At 38.0% G+C, this 21,555-nt stretch overlaps 1 protein-coding gene across 1 annotated transcript in view; it reads left to right on the top strand.

Annotated features, from left to right (window-relative positions):
• GRM8 (glutamate metabotropic receptor 8) overlaps nt 1-21,555 on the top strand; it is a 763,655-nt gene that overhangs the window by 97,835 nt on the left and 644,265 nt on the right. The window lies entirely within an intron of this gene.

The following is a 21,555-nucleotide window of genomic DNA, read 5'->3' as shown; positions in this document are numbered from 1 at the left end:
TAATGTGAATTGATGTTCACATTGAGAAAATGGGAGGTGTTAAACTCCTTAAGAAACCCAAGAGCTTTAAGGGGATTTTTGTGATTCATGCTAATAAGACTGACTAATTTGTTATTCTACAAATGGAATGCCTGTAATTTAATTTTGATTGACAAGTGTTGTCCAAACTGTTAAGAACATAAGTATCATACAGCATTTGAACTCTAGTTCTATAAAGAATGTCTGAAAAATTATTTTATTCGTGGTTTTCTTCTTTAGAAAATTTCTTCAGGGATCTTTTTATTGTTTTCTCTAAGTGTCATCAGCTATGGTCCCAATTGAAAGAAATAATTTCCGTCTCATAGTACCTACACCCACAAAAAGAACTCAAAAATGTCTTGGAAAGGAAAAGGCCACCTAAAAACACTTCAGGCCAACCTTCCCCTGGGATCAGTTATTGAGTACCATGGAGTCTGAATGTGGAGTTAAACAAATCAGATTAGGTTATATGTGGGTCTCAGTGGAATTTATAATCTGGCTCAAGCATCTTTCAAAACAGAATGAAGTTGTGGTTGATTAGGTTGGTAGAATATTTCTTTTTTTTATAGGTACTCAATCATGATCATTTCTTGATTTTAGGGTAAATTGTATCCAGTGTTATTTTCTCACTTTACCCTCTCTGTCTTGTCACTTTTGCCCATTATCATCATTATCAGCATCACTACCACCATCATCATTGTCATCACCACCACTGATGGCACCATCACCACCATTACCGCCACCACCACCACCATTGCCATCACCACTGCCATCACCACTACCATTACCATCACCACCATCATCACCATCACTATCACCACTACCACAATCACTTTTGTCATGGTTTGAATTTCTGCATTCTTCCCAGTGTTTGTTGTCTGTTACCCTTAGACCAGCTCTGCAAGATGAGTTTTGTGCTTATTTAACAAGTGAAGAAAATAGGGTTCATAGGGGTTGATAAACTTGTTCAAGTTAGTTGATAACTGCTAACACCTGCATGGGAACATGGGCCTGAATGACTTTAACTGTCTAGTTTGTTTCCTTCCTGTTGCTTCCATTGTATCCCACCAGTCTTTCCTCTTCCTTCCTGTAGTTTTTACACTATATTTGTTAACTTTTTTCCTAAGGTAATGGGAAGTGGAGAAGAGATAGCAGTTTCCTTATTTTCAAGATTAAAAATAAACATGAAAATTCAACAATTAGCAAGTGAGAAGTAGTAAGACTAATTTAAAAGTGGCCTAGAAACATGTGATATTAAAACTTTTTTTAAATCTGCTTTGGGATACAGATGAGAAATGATAAACCTTCAGAATATAAAATAAAATTTACATTTAATACTGCCAACCAAAGAAAAGGGTAGCATGTATACTTTTATTTACACCCCCCAAGGTGCACACATACCCTTCCTTCAGGTTTATCATCCATAAACTAAGTGGAAGCAGTCTTTCCCTCTTATGTGCTTCCAGACTTCTTACCATGATGAAGAGTCTTTTCTTCTCTGTAAATACACAAGCTCAACTTTTGATGCATCTCTATTTGTATTCCTTTTTTTTTTTTTTAAAGTAGATTCAATGTAGATCTTGAACTCATGGCCCTGAGGTCAAGAGTCAGGTGCTCTACCAACTGAGCCACCCAGGCAGTGATCTATTTGCATTTCTTAAAGCACAATAGAGAGCTATAAACTCAGAGAGTCAAGGAATATGGGATGATGATGATGATGATGATGATGATGAATGGCAGAAGTTGCAATGAGATTGAACACCTTTCAGAAGATCACCCGAGGTGTTTACTATGGAAGATGTTGATGGCTACTTAGTTTCATGTGCCTTTTTACAACCACCCATAGTTGGGTTTTTAGGTGTTTTTCTTTTGTGATATGTGCAGATCTTTAGAAGGGAGAGCTTACTTCTTACCAGGGTGCTGTAGTGGGGAATTTCTGGAAGCATATGGTCTGTATACTCAGAGGTGACCAGAATCCTTGGGTAATTGAGTTTATTGTAGAGGCATATAAGATAAAATTTTTTCTAGGCAGGCCATGGCTGGAGAAAAGTCTGGGACACCACAGACTCTGAGGACTAAAATAGATCCCACAGGTCAGGCTGAGAGACCTTCAGAATATGGAGTCTGCAGTGCTGCCCTAATGAGACCTGACCTCCCACAAAGTCCTTCTGCACTAAGGGAGCAGGTGACCACACACTTAGTCATGCCAGCATATGTTATTCCCCAAGGAAGGAAAAGTGCTTCATTTTTGCTAAAACCTGATGTTCATTGTGATGCATAGCACATACCAACTGGGAAAGAAAAAAAACCCCACCTTGTTAAGAGGGCATTTCATAATGCCAGGCTCCTTACTTACACTCACTATGAAGGCTGTCTTGTTTTTAAGGTAGGATCTACCTATTTTGGACATGCGTGTGTAGTAATATCTGGAAGGCGACTTCAATTCTGGACTTTATGAAACCCATCAGTGTTAACTGGGAATGATTGAGTTCACACTATGTAATAAAAACCGTATCTACTTTATTCACCTTGAATAGAAGGAGGCAGTAGGGCACACGTAGTTGCAGAGCAGGCTGGGGAGCCAGACTGCTTTAGAATCCCATGTGGTCACTTTCAGTGGTGTGTGTTAGATGACCTACACAACCTTTCTGGTTTTTCAGTTACCTCATCTGTGAAATGGAATAATAACACTTAGTGTCCATTATACTTGAGCTTGAATGATGTAGTATAGGTGGAGTCCTTAGTTTAGTTTCTGGCATACCAGTGCTAGGCACAAAAGAGCCAGTGGGGCTGTCAGTTAAATTTCCAGTTCTTCCACATTAAGACCAGGGATACTCTGTGCTTTTGTTTTCCTTACGCTCCCAGCCTCTGCTGGGCACTACTGTATATCCATGTTCTACTCTCTGAGGACACTCCCTGGTTTCATGGACCTGCCTACCTTTGAGGTTCCTGCTATTGCAATGCCTCCCATGTCAAACACCAAGTCTTTATTGGTTGTTTTCCAGGAGGTGATGTGTTCTTTCTCATCTGAGCCCTTTGCTCTATGTCTATCTTCTTTTCCATTTCACTGAGGCAATGTGAAGTAGATTTTAAACTCCTGTGACAGAAGAGTTTCTTTCTAACTGGTTGGTTTGATTGGGTAGAAATAGAGACACTTGAATTGACTCCTTGGTTACAGCCACTCAAGAGATATTCCTTGTAGATTACTTCGTGGCTGATATGGCAAAAGTCAGTGCTTCTCAAACTTTATTGTGCATTCTAATTACTTGGGGAATCTTATTAAAATGCAGATTCTGGGTCAGTGGGTCTGGGTGAAGCTTAAGACTGCATTTTCAACAGGTTTCCAGGTGATGCTGGTTCAGGGACCATACTTTGAGTAGCTAGTGGATGGGGACCTTAATGTATTGAACAATTGAGTTCCAAGGTGGGTAAGAGTAGACACATTATGTCTTCTAGAAACAGAATTTTCGGTAAGTTTAATTTATTTAACCACTTTTTAAAGCTATGTTTTGGGAGCCAATAATATGTAAAGCTCTGACATTCTTTCTCAGAGTAAATAAAAAATATACGCTAGGAGCGCCTGGGTGGCTCAGTTGGCTGAGCATCCAATTTCGGCTCAGGTCATGATCTTACAGTTCCTGAATTCCAGCACCACATAGGGCTCTCTGCTGTCAGCACAGAGCCAACTTTGCTTTGGATCCTCTGTCCCCTTCTGTCTCTGCCCCTCCCCTGCTCATGCTGTTTCTTTCTCTCTCTCAAAAAATAAAACATTAAAAAAATATGCTAAAGTCTTGATATGTAAGTGTGTAGGGGTTCAGCATTACAGATAAAAAGAAAAAAAACCCTGTAGAGTTAACTGTGTGAGTTAGTTCAGAAGTACTTTTAAAAAGATGTGTTTTGAGCCCGCCTTGAAAGATACAGTAAATGTGGATTGAAGGACATAGGAAATGTGCTAAGTTAGGGCACTTGTAGGAGGCAGAGGGTGGACTTAATCCCTAGGGACAGCTGAAGAAAGGCAGGGGTGGGCTGGAGGGGACTTGTCCAAATAATAGACCAAGAGAGAACTGCAGCTCATCTGTTCTTAACAGAGAAGTTGCCCACCAGGCTAGCAGAGAACATTATGAGAGAGTTTAACAATAAGAATTAGGAAACAAGATCTCTAAAGTAAATCTAACCTTTCTACCCTTGTTAGTGGGGCCTATCAGAGGATGCTTATCCACAACAGTAGGAAAGCAGCATCCTTACTCTCTGCACTTCTGCCAGGACACTTCAACTTTCAGTTTTGCCTGGTACCGGAGGGGGGGCTTCAGACCACTTGAGCAGCATTGATTAGCTCTTTCTGAGGGCTTCTGTGGGCTGTCTATCTTTAATTCATTGGTCTGTTCATTTTACATTTAATATTGTTGAATCGTGTGACTATTATATTTGAACTTCATACTAAGGGTGTGCTGATTACATGTTTGTAATTAAATAGCAACAATAACAAAGAAAAAAAATAGCATCTATCTAACTTAGGGACAGATGCTTTCTCCTTGCCTGCCAAAGACCTTCATATATTGCAGGTAGAGAGTGGTGTTAGGTGATTAGTTTCTGTTCCCCTTTTGTCTTCCCAAGCAACCTCTCTTTTAATCTAGAGGCCGTTTCTCTGAGTTGAAGACAGTCAGGGACCTTCTTTTAGGCCATGGAATATTCTTCCAAGAGATGTGGGGACTGCAGAGATGGGGTGGGGTAGAAAATTATAGTAATACATTGAGTAAACCCTCAAATGATGATGGGATTTTTGAATAACTGGAGGTTAACAGAGGGATGCTTTCTGAAAGGGAGGGGTTTAGTAGCCCTAGCTATGTCCTCCTAGAACTTGTCTTTGGTGAACTACCTGGATAATTGAATTCAATTTTAATCTTGCCAATTAAAAGATAGGGATTTCGAGGAAGCCACATGTCCTGATCATCATATCCCTTCTGAATTCTCAACTAGGAAGAAACACCAGCATTTCCAAAAACTTGTTCTTCTTCCTCTCCCTAGTCTTGGTCTCTCAGTCTGTGGATGTCTGTCTCCTTGTTCTGCCTCCCTGAGCCAAGAGACCCCCCACTCTTTAATCTGATGCTCACTTTTCCACTGGAAAGCAGTTGTGAGTCTTGTCAAGTCAAATCTCTGGGAACTACATTGTCTTCCAGGGATTTGATTTCCCTGCAAGAAATTGTAGAGTGCTCCAAGCGTCTCCAGCACTCTCTTCAGTGACAAACACCCCCAGGCTACTCACTGTCCTCAGAGACCTATTTATTACTCAGAATTAAAAAACAATTAAAGCAGAGCAGATTAAACAATAGATCAATAACTTTTAAACTCCAGATGTGACTTACTAAATAAACAGGGTGTTTGTCTCCCGGACATGCTCTCTGATGCTGGCTAGGGGCCTATCCTAGGACCCTCCCAGGGCCCTGTGTACCGGGGTGTTGTCTACCACCAGATTTCTCCTCTTTTTTTCATAGCTCACCCTGTATCAGACAGTGTAAAATTGTTTCTCAAAGTCAATTTATCTTACAGATACTCCTTATTTAAAAGTAAAGTTGCCAGATAAAATAGAGGACACCCAGTTAAATTTGAATTTCAGATAAATAATGCATAATCTTTGGGTATAAGGATGTTCCATGCAATGTGGGATAAAAAACAAAACAAACAAAAAAACCAAAAACAAATTTATTTATTTATTTACTCATTTATTTATTATTTACTTATTTATTTGAAATCTGGCAACACTGAGAACAGGGCTTACTCTATTTTCTTGACGAGCCAATGTCTGTCGATACCTTATGTGTATCCTTTTCCATGGTATCACTCTACTTTGCTTCAAAGTGTTGAATGGCTCATATTTATTTTAAAAAATAAGATGAATTAAATCTTATTTTGATTTGAGAAATTAATGCCACTTGGCATAATTAGCTACTCCTACTGTGTTGCAAAACCAGGACAAGTCTCATTAACCTGTGGCAATATGAAAGCTGGAAATCACAGAACTGGGTTGTTAAGCTTGGAAAAATGGCTTATCTGGATTTAACAACCAAGCATAAATCTTTAACTGTTGAATCCAGCCTATAATTACTTTATATTATGTTTCTACACAAGACATAAACTACGTCTTGAAACATGTAATTGTTAACATGACTATGCTGCTGCTTGCATACCGCATGAAGAGAATATGGTTCATGACACTGAGAAACTTTACATGGAAGCTTATTTATGAATATTACATGACTCTATATAAATAGAGAAAAGGGAAATATTTCTGATTATGAGTAGCTTTTCAACTGTTTTTTCAAGGAGAAATATTTAAATCAGATTTAATAATTTCCATCAAGCTATTTACAGTTGAGAAAATTAAATAAAATGTCATCTGTTTAATTATTATTTGTTAACCTTAATTAAAATGTTAATTGAGTACACTTGTATGTGCAACATATTTAATGTGTTGACTTTTTGACAAAGGCAATGACAATGTTTTCTACCTTCTATATTCAAATGCTTAATTGTTCACTTAAGTATATTGGAGAAAAGACAAATATATTTCAGCAACAGAGCAGCATAGATTGAAAGGTCATTTTCCTGCTAGATCTGTAGATAGCAGTTCTGTAGGAAATCAGCACTTTAATCACCAGAAAGGAAATCTACCAGAAGTATGCATTTTGGTCTTTTATTTGCATATGAGAAAAAAAGGACAAAAATTAATCAGCCATAAAATGTCCATCCAGAATGACATTTTTAAGTAAAGAAATTGATTATGAGGAGATGCATTTTAAACATATTCTTGCCTCACCAACAGTCAGAGCAAGCTAAAGGATGATGAGGACCTTTATATTCTTTTATATTGACGTACACTTGACCTTTTCATTTGACAACATTTGAGACATTTGTTTAAAACAACATATAGACCTATGCTGCAAAATGGGTTTGAATTTTCTTTTAGCAATGGTTATGATTTCTCTTTTCTATGCAAATCTATGGTACTGACCTCTGTTCAGTAAATAAACATGCTGGTTGTGTTTTGCAAAGCAAAGCTTTCTTGTATATCAGCATAAAAACAAAATGGTTCCTTTTCAAATAATTTATGAAGTGCAATGCTTTCCAAAAAGAACATCAGTTAGGCAGTAACATCCACTGTGCGCCTATCAGCAACCCAAGCAATTTGGGGATTAAAGAAACAGATGATGGAATAGACATAACTCTCTGTTCTTATAGAATTTAGAGTTTCAAGATTTCTTCTCCCTTGCCCCCCACCCCCAAAAAACTTACTCTTTTTTTCTTGATAAACTGTAAGACTTTTATACCTAGTAGAATGAGATGAGTTAGTGCTTTTTAGGAAGGAATAACCATAAGAATAACAAATAGTGTTTATTTAGTACCTACACTTCTAAATGCATTACTTATAATATCTCATTTAATCTTCAAAACAACCCTCTTTGTAAGTACTATCATTATTCCCATTTTACAGCAAATAACTGAGGCACAGCTTTCCCAAGGCTGTATAGCTACTAAGAGATGGGGTTGGGAGTTGGGACCAGATATTCTGGACCTAGAGTCTATTCTTTTATCTCCCCACTATCCTTATGGATATTAAAAGGGTTTAGTGCAAAGGGGTACCTGGGTGGCTCAGTCAGTTAAGCCTCTGACTTCGGCTCAGGTCATGATCTTGCAGTTTGTGAGTTCAAGCCCTGCATCAGGCTCTGTGCTGACAGCTCAGAGCCTGGAGTCTGCTTCAGGTTCTGTCTCCCTCTCTCTGTTACCCTCTCTCTCTCTCTCAAAAATAAATAAACATTAAAAAAATATTTAAAAGGGTTTAGTGCAAGAAATACCAAAATGTTTTGTGCAATCAGATGTTTAAACTTATTGAAGCAGAAGTAGGAGAAGGTACTTGTGTTGACACTTGAGTGTTAAACTCAATGGTTTGTTTTATAATCTTCATCAATGATCATTAAAATATTAAAGTATGATAAAGAGCAAACAAGGGGAAGCATAAGTTATAAGGTAAGTTTTCTAAGAGTTCATCATTTTTTCATACATAATGAACCTTCTGCTGTTAATGAGGATACAATTAGGAATTTTGTGGACCTCCCTAGCATTTGTTAAAATTTCACCTTTGCCATTTACTAGGCAAATGATCATGGACAAATTATTTAACCCTGTATGTTTTAATATCTTCTTTTACAAAATGCAGACACGAATTCTTCCCTCACAGAGTCATTGTGAAAATTAAAGACAAGCACATAACCCAACATTGGGCTCATAGTGGAGACCCACTAAACGTGAGTTACAGCTGCTACAAATTAAATAAGCAAGTCATTATGTTGAGAAGTGCCAAATTGGACATGACTTAGTACCTACTAGGATAGCTCTGAAGAGATTTAAGAAGAATATATATAGATATGTTGTTTAACTGACCTAAGAGAATAAGCTATCACAATTTCGACAGTTTGCCTGTTACTAGCAGTGAATATTTATCAAAAATTAAAGTGAAACTTCTTTGTCTGTTTAGGAAATATACCCAAAGAGCTGGTTCATTTTGCTGTTTTCCTTCCCTTGCAACCACTTTATCTATTAAAATTGTGGGAAAGAGACACAATTAAAGCAGGAGATGCAAAATGGAGCAAAGAGAGGATGGCTTCAGGAAGCCATGCTTGACCTCGAAGGCAAGCTTGGAAGGCGCAAGGGAGAATGATTTGGACTATTCTTTCCACTTCAGCCTGTCTAGGACTTCCCAGTGTGGCGGTGTGATTATTGGGTGCATCTGCCCTTAGGGAGTGGTGGAGGGAATGCTTGGGCATCTCTGTACTATAAATGGTGGCTTTCAAACTTAAAAAAAATTCCAGGATGCACTAAGAAATACATTTTACATTTCTATCTAGTCTACTAGTATGTAAGCATCACGATTACAGGGATCTTTATCTTTTGTAGTCAGTGACGTATTTAAGTGTCTAGAAAAGTACTTGGTGTATTGTAGGTGTTCAATGAATAGTTGTTGAGTACCTCTCTATCAATCATCTGTTCACTTATCTACCTAGGCAAAGAAGTTTTATGGAACATTCTTACACTTACTATTTGCTTATAACATATTCTGAAATTTTCTATTCCATAAAAAGAAAAAAGTGAATTCAAGACCTACTAAGTTAATTTCAGTACATTTCCTGGGGAGAGAACCTTAATAGGTCTTCTTTCCAGTTCTCTGGATTATGATCGGTAATTGGAAAAGCACTCTATCATTGGAGCAATTGGCTTTGTGTGTAAATTGGCTTGTGTCATTTAGACTTACATTTCTACCTTTCTTGCTGTCACAATGCTTCATTTAGCTTGGGTATTTCCCCTGTCCATACACTAGTGTGGGTACTTAACCCTAATCACGCTGCAGGGTAGTAGAATAAGTCAAGTAGCATTGAAGGTTGTTGCCCAACTTCTGGGAAGTTCTGAAAGTATTTGCTGCTCTCTAGTGGGTTTCGTTTTTGTGAAGTCTCCATGTAATTATTAATTGTGTAAGTGCTACAGCCCAGCCAGGGCCAGTGGCTGACTAGAATGGTTTGGATGCAGCTGTCCATAGAAGCAGAGGATTGGAAAGAGTGACCTAGTAAGATTCTCTCCACAGTGAACATTCTTTCTGTCCATGCAGTTGCTGAAATTAAAATTAATTGTTGGGTGGATTTTGACACTTTTAAAGTCTTTATTTTTGATTCTCTTTCTGAATTGTCTATACTTAAATTTTATACTCACTGTAATTATGAAGAAGGGAGGAGAATGAGGTAGAAAAATTGATTCATTTAAGTGTTTTGCTAGGAGTGAGACTCGCATGTCTTTCATTTCCTGAGAAAATATGTGGAAGTAAAAAAGATACTGTATTCAAATATTACATTCATTGTGAGAGGGGCACTGGAGATCTTATTTCTGTTAGTTTTCTTCACCCCTAGAAAAGCAATGTAACTAGATTGATCTAACTAGATAAGGAATATTCTGTCTTTTTTTAAGCATCTGTTTTATTTATTTATTTCTATTACTATTTTTTAATATAAATTTATTGTCAAATTGGTTTCCATACAACACCCAGTGCTCCTTCCAACAGGTGCCTTCCTCAATGCCTATCACCCACCCTCCCTTCCCTCCCACCCCTCCCACCCCCCATCAACCCTCAGTCTATTCTCAGTTTTTAAGAGTCTCTTATGGTTTGGCTCTCTCCCTCTCTAACTTTTTTTTTTCCTTCCCCCTCCCCCATGGTCTTCTGTTAAGTTTCTCAGGATTCAAATAAGAGTGAAAACATATGGTATCTGTCTTTCTCTGTATGACTTATTTCACTCAGCATAACACTCTCCATTTCCATCCACGTTGCTACAAAAGGCCATATTTCATTCTTTCTCATTGCCAAGTAGTATTCCATTGTGTATATAAACTACAGTTTCTTTATTCATTCATCAGTTGATGGACATTTGGGCTCTGCTAGGAATTTACCCAAGGGATACAGGAGTGCACTTGTACCCCAATGTTTATAGCAGCACTTTCAACAATAGCCAAATTATGGCAAGAGTCTAAGTGTCCAGCAATATTCTGTCTTAAGGTTTAAATAAAATTTGAGTAAACTAATTAGAAGAGCTAACTGGATATTCTAGTGTCTACCCTAGGTTTGAGTATCATGGCCTACTTAAGGTAACTATAATGTTGTGGGGAAAAAACCTAGACCTGGAAATCCTCCAATTGCATGTGTAGGATGGACACTGGGGAGGGGGCAGTGTTGCAGAATGACCGGCTGAGGATGACATTTAGAGGGGTTGGTGAAATCACAGGTGGTAGCAGCCTAGTGCCACTACTGGCATCCTGTAGGTATAACAAGGTGTAATGGGCATTGTTGGCTGGTCGTGGAAGCTCAGTGATAGCCAACTCTAAAGTAGATGATATATGAATTCTAGGAACAGACCAAATAATATTAGACTGACAACTCCATCTGCATGCAGGTAGTCACAAATTTTAAGTCAGAATTGGTAAAAATAAATTCAGGATCCTGATCATAGAGGATCATGGCTTCTGAGACCAGTTATAAAAGTATAGGAATAAGGCAGAACTTAAATTATCAACACTGCATGGTGAGTGGGGACTTTTTTCCCCCCAGTTCAAGGCATATGCCTCATTTTCAAAGCTGAGTTACAAGGATGTGGTTTAGTGAGACATAGTAGGAGTGAGAAGACACTGACTATGAGAACATTAGGTTAATGTCCATCCTTGAACAAGATCAGTCCTTGAGAGATGAGGTTGGAGGTGAGTCCATAGCTGGGTAGAGTTCAAGGGTCCCAGGTGTTCAGAAAAGGAAGATGGAAAGATAGGAACTAGACAGGGCCTGGTACTTCATTCAAGGACACTTAGTACACCCCACCAGAATAAGAAAGGGCACTTGATGTCTGAATAAGTAAAAAACACAGAGACCTACAGTAACATGCAATATCTTTTAAATAGTTGCAATTGTATTACATTTGTACATGTAAGTATTACATTTGCCTCTTAAAGACCCTTGATATGGGACAAATTGATCAAATAGAGCAGTGATTCTCCACTAAGGGTGATTTGCTCATCAGGGACATTTGATTGTGTCTGGAGATGTTTTTTGATGGTCACTACTTAGGGAAGGAGATTGCTATTGGCATCTAGTGATGTTGCTAGACATCCCACGGTGCACAGATTAGTCCGTTACAATAAAGAACTACTGAGTCCAAAATGTCAGTAGTGCTGAGACTAAGAAAACCTGAAATAGAGTACGATTACTACTATGAAGTCTTAGTCAAGTATTGAATTTTTATGAGCAATACAATATTATAGGTACAAATAAATTAGTTCTAACTTTGTTGTTGGCAAACCATGACTCTACCAGAGAGTGAGTCTGACTAAGTATATTGCCTTGAGGTGCAGAACTACCCAAGCAGCAAGCAGAGTGGCACTAGCCTAGCATTTGAACATTTATTTATCTATGGGTCTGTGAGGGAACCTGCACTTCTAGCACGAGTGGTGAGCTGTCTCCAATTGTAGCCTTGTGTCTATGGGATTTTGTGTAGTGTTTACCAGAGGTCACTCAAATCACTTGACCTTTCCAGATGCTCTGACTTCTGCTTTCTTTGTAACTTTTGATGGAAAGAGACTGAGGTTAAGGACTTGTGCCTTTCTTTTTTTCCACAAACCTCTGCCCAGTGCCTCAATCTTCATCTACTCTGACATGGGCTTTCCATGAACTGCAGACAAGGGAAAATAATAGTGGATGGTGCTGATGAGGGGTTGATAGTGATGTCCAGTATGGTAAGTTTAAAACAAGCAACTGATTCCAAAGCTGAAACTTAAATTCATTGTCTGGAGTGAGTGACTATTGCTTGAAGAATATGTGCCAGGATTATTTCTTAACCAATAAGTCTATTTAGCCTTGATTTTTAGGCAGTTCGCTCATTACTGTTAGCTTGCTGATATTGTTGCTTTCATGGCCCCATTGTTCAAGATGGTACCACACAGATGTGACAATTGCAAATTACAGTGACCAGTAAAGTTTGCCTTGTACCTGATGTCCTCCTGTCACATTTTGTAAGTTTTCTCCTGCGGAACTAAAAGTGAGCCCCTCAGTAGGTTTGTGAGACATTCAAGGCACTGACAAACTTAGCATTCAAACTGTAGTGTCCTGTTTCATAGGAAATATTTCTAGATAACTCACAATCATGAAAGTACAAGAACACATTACTTTCTCACTGCCCACCAAATCTGGGCTGATGGGCTGGAAAACAGCATGGCAAAGTAGTTTGAGTTTGTGGTTTTGGAGGGAGACACATATAACCTCGAGTCCCAACCCTGCCATTAAAGATCTATAAGAACATGGGCATGTTGCATCACATCTCTGTGCCTCAGTTTCCTTATCTGTGAAATGGGGGAAGTTGTTGTGGGGATTAAATAATATATGTGGCTCATTTGGCACAGTGCCTGTGTCATTAAGAACCAAATAAGTGTTGTTTTTGTCATCACTGCTGTTACTGTTAATTGTGTTGAGCCATTCGCAATGGCCATTCTGATTTTCTTACTGTTAAAGACACTGTGATCTGAATTGGGTTTTTAGGTGGGGCTGTTGGACACTCTTCTGTGCTTTCCTCACTAAAGATGTTTTGCCTTTTTCCTTTGGGTTTTCCCTTCAGACTGTCTTGATGTGTAAAGGTGTGTGTGATACAAATAAAATTTAAAAATGTATAGTGAAGTAGTTCAGATTCCAAGAAACAACTGCTTTATTCATGTAAATATTAGTTATCATGACATGGAAGTGTTATGACTCCATTCAGAATTGTGCTTAACCACAAAGTCGTTCAAATCCTGGCCTGGGGATCAGCAGATGATTGAGGATCTAAAGCATGTTTATAGAAATGAAAGGCCATGAAGATTTGCCTGTCTGGGCTCCACATTGTAGGGCTGGGGCAGAGGTTCTCAGCCTCAAGTGCACATACAGCAGAAGTTCTCAGCCTCAAGTGCACATACAGCCGGTTCGCCTGGAAGGCTTGTGAAAACTCAGGTGTCTGGGCCCCCTGTAGGGAAAATAAAGGTTCTGCAGGTTGCTAACTGATGTGGCTCTTTCACAGATGTGAGTTGAAAGTATTCAAGTCTCTGGATGGATGGGCCTCCTTATATAAAAAACAAAAACAGAGAGAGAGAGAGAGAGAGAGAGAGAGAGAGAGAGAGAGAAATATTTCAGAAGGAGAATGAGTGGGAGTAGGGGATGGAGGTTAGATTACATGCCTTATTTGTTTGGAAAAAGTAAGTTGGAGAAGGGCTTTGCAGCTCTGGACTGAAGGTATCATAGAGGTTCAAACTAAGGGTCTTGAAACCTCGTCTATGCTACCTGTTTTGTGCACACTTTGTGGTGAGGAGACTGAAGGTGCTGATTATACTTTTGTATGAGATTGGGCCACCAGTTTGGAGAAGGGAGAGAGAGAGAAGGAAGGAGGAAATACAGAAATAATCTGATTTGTGCCAAATAGCTGCTCTTATTGTGGCAAGTGTTTAAAAATTAGGATCTCATTTTTCAAAAAGGAACGAACTTGGTCAGTGAAAACTCTAACTTCCTATAGGTTTACAATCTGGCAAAAATATTTTCATTTCTTTACTTTTTAATAAAGAATCGTAAATGGGGAATCAGTTATCTAAATTTTTACTCAGAAAATTTATTGCATTTTGAATAAAAAAAGAAGCTCATCTGGTATTCAGGATCACAATTCCATTACTATTATATTTTTTTAATAGCAAAGAAAATTAAATTTTTGGAAAGGTACCCAGATGAACCAAGAGAGTAAAACAATAGGGGAATTTTAAATTTCAAATTTTAAGTAGAAAAACAACAACTGATTGTCACAGCTCAGTAAGTTTCCACCTACATAAATTCAACAAAAACAGAGGGAGAAAATTTAAGAATGAGCAGTCATCATTTTATTTGGTCTACTTAATAAAATATGTTAATATTTAGGAGAAGCCAGCTGCTGTCACCAAATATAAGTAGCAGTTGGCTGGGTTCTAGAAGATGCCAGGTATGTGTTAGGTCCTGAAGTTATAGAATTGAATATGACACAGCCTCTGCCTCTAATGGCCCGTAACGTAGAGAGGAGGAGAGAACATGAGTAAATAATGCCTATATAATGTGGGAGATGGGGCTGTGGAGATGTCCGCATGTTATTATGCATGATTAGCTGCAATTCAGAGTGCCTGATCTGTGCATTGTAACAGAACCCAAATTCTTCTGCCTGATGCACAGCAAAGCCAATCACGGAGACACTGAATATGCAGCAAGGAAAAGGTACAAATATGAAAGGCAGCCAAATGAGGAGATGGGAAGGCAAGCCTTAAATCCGCCTTCTTGAAGGAGGAGATGACAAGTTTTTCTTTTAATCATAGGGGTTGGGATTATATACATATTGATGAAAATGGTGAGGAAATTATAACTATTCATGAGGAAATATGGAGCATGTGCATTGAGCAAACAGGTATGTAACATACATCCCATGTTCACTTTGGGGTGGAGGCAACACATTGAAATGGGGCAAAATGAGGCTCCTGACATTAGTCAGAAGATCATCTTAGGAGAAGGAGAGAGACTATGCACATGCTCGGAAGAGCTGGTACAAACTGGATGGGGTCTTGGGTTCATTATCTCCGGTAAGGAATGCAGGGCCTTTCTTGTTCATAGACTGAAATCATGTCAGTGACCTTCAGTCCAGGTTTCTGCAGAAAGAGCGAGCAGATTTGTTAGTGGGGCCTGAAAATAAACAATAGCTGATTAGGGAGAAATAGGTCTCTGAAAAACAAGCTTTAAATTTCCTGTAGTTGCAACCTCATTAACCCCATGGGGCAGGGTTTCAGGATTGTGCTGAAGATGATATATGTGGTGTGTATAGGTGTGTGTGTAAACTCCAACTCCCACAAAGGTCTTACTTTTATCCCCATTTTACACATGAGGGAGTCAAGGCTGAGAGACATTAAGCTGTCCAAAAACATAGTTAGTCTTGTCAGAATCAAGATTTGAACTTGGATTTCAGAATGACCTTGAAACCTCTTTGCATTGTAATGCTGTATATTTTACCCTCTGATCTAATTCTATATACCTTCTGTCAAGCTAATATGCAATTATTCATTTTTCCAGGTAGATCTGGAAACCTCCTTAGATTGCAGATATTTTAGAAATTGCTTACATGTGATGGGGAATTTACTCAGGAGCGAAATATTAAAAAGGAGAGCTAGAACACATAGCATTTGCAACCCGAACTTCATTGCCTAGTACACGTTTCCCTGGAAGAAGAGATGTGAACGTCCATTACATTCTCAAATGCAGATACATCCTCCACATTAAATGAATGATATATTTTCTCTTTTAGAAATGTTCATTGCCTGTGCACATACATGTTTATAGAAATAGTGAGTTGAGACTCAGACACAGCAGAGGTTGACATATTTTCACACAGTTCTGGGTAAGTTTTGTAGCTGATCTCAGGTACTAGGATTTGAAAGATTTGAATCAAAAATATATCCCTTTAGTGGAAAGAGAGAAGTCTCTGGTCTGCCACAACCTACTAAATTTATGTTTTAAATATCTTCACATTTTATATTATAAAAGTTCTGCTGGGCTGTACTTTATAACACATAGTTGAATGCTACTATTATGGATGCTAGCTTCTTTCCTGGAGGTGGAATGAATACAATATAATCCATTCTGCCATAACATGAGCTATTAGAAGTGATGCTTCTGGCTATTAGGGGTAAATCATATCTGTGGAATGAATTAAGAGTTGAGCTGTTTGCAGTAGATTGGATTTGCCCATTTCACAACTGCATTCATTAAATCCAAATTTGATGAAAGCTGTTCATATTAAATTTGATAACCCCAATTCTAGCAAGTTACACAAATTATAAAGCTCTTTGAAAATTCTGTGACATTTGTGTTATTTTTGTCCTTTAATAACTAAGTCATTTTGAAATTAGGTACCCATACTTAACCACATGTTGGTGGAAACACTTCATAATTTATGACTGTTATTGAATTAATTCAGAATTCAGTGCTCTTTTCTGATTCTATCTTTATGCTTTGACATTGAAGAATCTAAGATTAGTGAGTAATTTGTTTTTCAGTGGAATTCACTGAACTGTTGAGGAATTCCTACGATGTGCACAGCACTGTGCAAGGTGTAGTTTGAAGAGGAAAAAGAACTAATCCTCACTTTCTAGAAATTATTGTCCACTGAGATAATAATAAACAAGAGATTTATTCTGGATATTTCCTGTTATTTGTCAGAGAGAGGCAACCTCTTTGGATCTCACCACGTGCGGAAAATGGCCTATTTTTATCATATGTAAATTCTCCTGGAGAATAAGAATAACAATTCTAGATGAACAGAGTTCACTGTGCCCAACTACTTCTAACAACACCCTTGTCCCTGGTTCTTGTTTAAAAAAAAGTAAATTACCCATTAAAGTCTTTATCTCTCAACTCTCTCTTTTTTTTTTAATTTTTTAACGTTTATTTATTTTTGAGACAGAGAGAGACAGAGCATGAACAGGGGAGGGGCAGAGAGAGAGAGGGAGACACAGAATCTGAAACAGGCTCCAGGCTCTGAGCTGTCAGCACAGAGCCCAACGCGGGGTTCGAACTCATGGACCATGAGATCATGACCTGAGCCGAAGTCGGACGCTTAACCGACCAAGCCACCCAGGCGCCCCAACTCTGACTCTTAAAGTGAATTCTTCTCATCTATTTCCCTGATCCAGTCCCATCCTGAACTGCAGGACAAAATTATTTCTAGAGGGAAGGTTAGGGAAAACTTAGTTGAAATTAGTAAAAAGTTTTTATTATGAATATTTCAAAACTTCGTTTCATTATTTTCAGAATTCTATAACAGCTTAAATAATACCTTGAAAGAATTGCTTGAAATATTTTCAGTTAGAGGTTTCTGTAGATCTGCTTTCATGAATAGTTAAAAAAATTGACTTGTAATTAGTTTACCTAGTATTCACATTTATTTATATGAAAATCGGCATGCTAGATGCCTCAAAATAATTTTTCTTCCTTTGAATGGGTTAAATACTATTTTCTAAAAATGTTTCCATCCCATTAATTTACTGAGTAAACTTCTCCGTTAGAAATGGGTGATAAAAGCATAAATCCCAATTCTGCTAGCCCAACATCTTATCTGATTCAGTGATTTTCTTTAATACAACTGGTAGTACCATTGGTAAGTTAGATATAAAAATCCCTCTGCCTATTAAATTTTCATCATGTTAACTTTCTCCATTGGTCATCTGTTTAATGTTTTTTTTTTTAAATTATTTCTGAAGTTTGCAGAAATATTAGCCTATTACAACATCTTTGTGAAAGTTCAGACCCATGTTTAATGGGCCCAGAGGAAAGCTAGCTGAAATTTGGATAGACCTTTTACTTAGCTGAACATTTTATGCACTTAGAAGATACATCTTTTGCCTACATTTTATAGTTAAGAGCTTAAAGTTTTTTTTCATATGTAAGGAAATGCTCATCAGTTAACAGTCCAGGAAATGTCCCGAGCATTTCTTTGACAGTTATAATGTTTCAAAATATTATGGTAGCAAGTAAACAATATTCATTTTATTTTTTATTTCTTCTCTTTAAAATTGTTTTGACTTTCTTTTCTTGAAAAAATGTTTATTTATTTTGAGAGAGAGACAGAAAGTGCATGAGCGGGGAGGGGCAGAGAGAGAGAGGAGAGAGAGAGAGAGAGAGAGAGAGAATCCCAAGCAGTCTCCAGGACATCAGTGCAGTCAGATACAGGGCTCTATCCCACGAACCGGGTATGACCTGAGCCAAAATCAAGAGTCTGATGCTCAACAAACTGAGCCACCCAGGTGCTCCCTGACCTTATTATAATTCAGATTCTATTTTGTCTGCATTTGCTTTTGACAGCAACATGTTTTAGTTCATTCTTGAAATAATCCCACTTGATTCTCATACCTCCTTCACTGAATCATAGCAGATTTAATGGCCAAATTAGGTTCATTGGAATTTGTGTAATGGGAGTTTATCAAGTTGAGGTGATATTTTATGGAGTGAGATCTGTAGCAAGGTATGACTATGTTTCATATTGATCTTTGAAATGTTGAATAAGTTCATTGGAACATTGTAGGTATTTTTTCACCCATTTTTCCTCAGTAATGTCTGTCAGTTTTTCTTTTTTTAAAAAGTTTGTTTATTTTGTGAGAGAGATTGAGAGAGAGAACACACACGAGCAGAGGAGGGGCAGAGAGCGAGAATCCCAAGCAGGCTCTGGGCTATCAGCGCAGAGCCCAATGTAGGGCTTGATCCCATGAACTGTGAGATCATGACCTGAGCCAAAATCAAGAGTCAGATGCTTAACTGAATAAGCTACCCAGGCACCCCATGCCTGTCATTTTTTCTTAAGGAATGAAACTTTCTGAGTAGAATGTCTTTAGCAGTGAGTTCCTAATTTGCCCACGAGTTAAATCATTAATAAAATGTAATTATAGTAGCAGCTAATGTCCAGCTGGTACTTTTATGTACCTGGTTCTGTTTGAAATACTTCACATATATTATTTCATTTGCTCTTCATAGTTAAATCTGCTTTCTGGAAAAATGGGAAGCTAAGGGTTAATCCTGTGAAGATGAATGGAGAAAATATCCAAGTCACATAGATGATATGAAACAGAAGTAGGATACAAACCCAGAATTTGCCTGATGCCAGAGTTCATGTGCTTTATGATCATACCTCAGTGAAACTACTTTCCTTGGAAATCCTTCTTCTTAGCTGGAAATTTTAGGGGGTCCTACGTCCTAATAAATCTCTGCAAAATGATTTCAATATAGACTGCAAAATGGTTTCACTTCTTTGAAGCATTAGAAGGTAATGATTATTTTTTGACTAGGTTATTATTCATTAGCATATACATCAAAGACAAGAAAAGGCAAAATGATTTTAAAAAGGTCAGTTTTTAAATTTTTTTTAAGTTGGCAGGGGTTTATGGACTAAATTATATTTTTAAGATATGCCAGTATTACTCTAACAAGGGTCTTTCTTTGGATATGTGGGTCTGGGGACAAATCATGCTGTGTCTTGCTTTCTTCAATGAACATTTAGGACTCATCTTGTCAATCCGTTTACTGCAGTCATAGAGGAGTTTCCCGTAGGATCTACACCCTGTGCTTCCTCAGGGCCTTTGTACCGGCTTTTTCCTGCACTTGGAAACCTCTTCTGCTGGTACTTGCAAAGCCAGGCTCCTTCTTGTCCTTGAAATCTCAGCTTAAACGCCATCCCCTCAGAAAGTCCCTTTCTGACCCTCAACTGAAGTGTGACTCCTCATTATTACCTACCCCACATTCTCTTTATTTGTTTGTTATGTTTTCTTTAGCTGTTGTCAGTTTGCTGATTCTAAGCTTCTTGAACCAGGTCTGGCTTATCATTGTATCTCCAGCATTGAGCAAGAGGCATGTAATAATAGGTGCTCAGTAAATATTTAAAGAATGAATGAATGAAAGAACAAACAAATAGAGTTTGAGAAGGAAAAGAAATAGGTAAAAGGAATAAAAATGTAGTGAAATTACCTTTTTAATTTATAGACTGAGCAGAGTGAGTAGCACCAAAACGTGTGGTGGGGGACTCTTCCTTACCATGTGAAGTACAGACTTGCCTTTCTCCTTTGAAACTGAACAAGGAGTTACAACATTATCCTCTGAGAAATAGCTGTGTCCCTGGTCACTTCCTTTAACAGGGCAAGACCTTGATCCAAATTCCAGGCTTCAGATTTGCTGTATCCCAGAGAAGGCTGGTTGTATCTTGCCATAGATAATGAAGACTGGTCCAAAGTGTGTAATAGATTCTACTTTGCCCCTATTTTTTTCCAAAGACTATAGATTTTGAAATCAATGACATGTCATAAAGTGCCTTTCTTTATTTTGAAAAAAGCCATTATTATAGTTAAAAATTAAATTCACATTGCTCATTCTTTTGCATTTAAGAGTTCAGAGCTGCATAGTTTTAGGGAGGAAAACATAATTAAACATAAGTAACAGATGACAGGAACAAAGGATAAAAGGAGGAAATGTTAAGTTATAGCAGTAATATGGCAAGAAATAGGCAACACATGTCTTTTTACCATAAAGTCACTGTGGATGGGGCCAATCCATTCCATCTTTAAATTCTGGATTGGAGAAAACAAAGAGATGAGAATTATGGCGTACTGATTGGATAAAAATATGTAAGTCATACTATTACTTTAAAAAAACGGTGTAAGGAGAAAGTTGGGAATTTGAGGTGGTGAGATTCATTAAACTAGAGTCCTTGCAGGTGGGTAAGAATGGAGAAAGTGACAGGAAGGAGGCCCTCACTAACTGAAGGTCTCTGGCCCTTACCTGTGAATCTATTTAAAACGGGAAGCAACTTTTTAAGGTAAACAGTAGAAAAAAATTGATTGGGGCTTTATCTTAAAAATAAAAACAAAAATTATGAGAATAATTTCCCCTGAGACCTAGATATTGTGTACAGTTGTCTACACTTGGCCTAACTGTCCCAGAAGTCAAAAGCCAATATTAGTGGTATTTTCATGTTATGACAACCTTGCTTCTCCATGCAACACCTTTGTGGAGGGAACTTGGATAACACATGCTCAGTTAATTAAGAACTCTTGTAATTCTCCTAAGTCCAAACCTGCTGTCCTCCTTGTTACTAAGAAATGACTAGAAGACCAGGGATCTTCAAAATTATCCTGACTGGTGACAAGAGCATTGCAAATTCAGAAAATTGCAAAAAACAGAAAATTGTTTGAGCCATGTATTAGTCTGCCAGGGCTGCTGTAACCAAGTACCACAAACTGGGTGGCTTAAATAACAGAAGTGTGTTGTTTCACAGTTCTGGAGTTTAGAAGCCTGACATCAAGGTCCTGGACAGAGTTGGGTCCTTCTGAGAACTGTGAGGGGTCTGCTCTGGGCTTCTCTCCTTAGCTTATAGATGGTCATCTTCTCCCTGGGTG

The sequence above is a fragment of the Prionailurus viverrinus genome, chromosome A2 (genome assembly GCF_022837055.1).
Source record: "Prionailurus viverrinus isolate Anna chromosome A2, UM_Priviv_1.0, whole genome shotgun sequence".
NCBI lineage: Eukaryota > Metazoa > Chordata > Mammalia > Carnivora > Felidae > Prionailurus > Prionailurus viverrinus.
The sequence above is the reverse complement of the archived record's forward strand: the minus strand, read 5'-3'. Positions and strand labels throughout refer to the sequence as shown.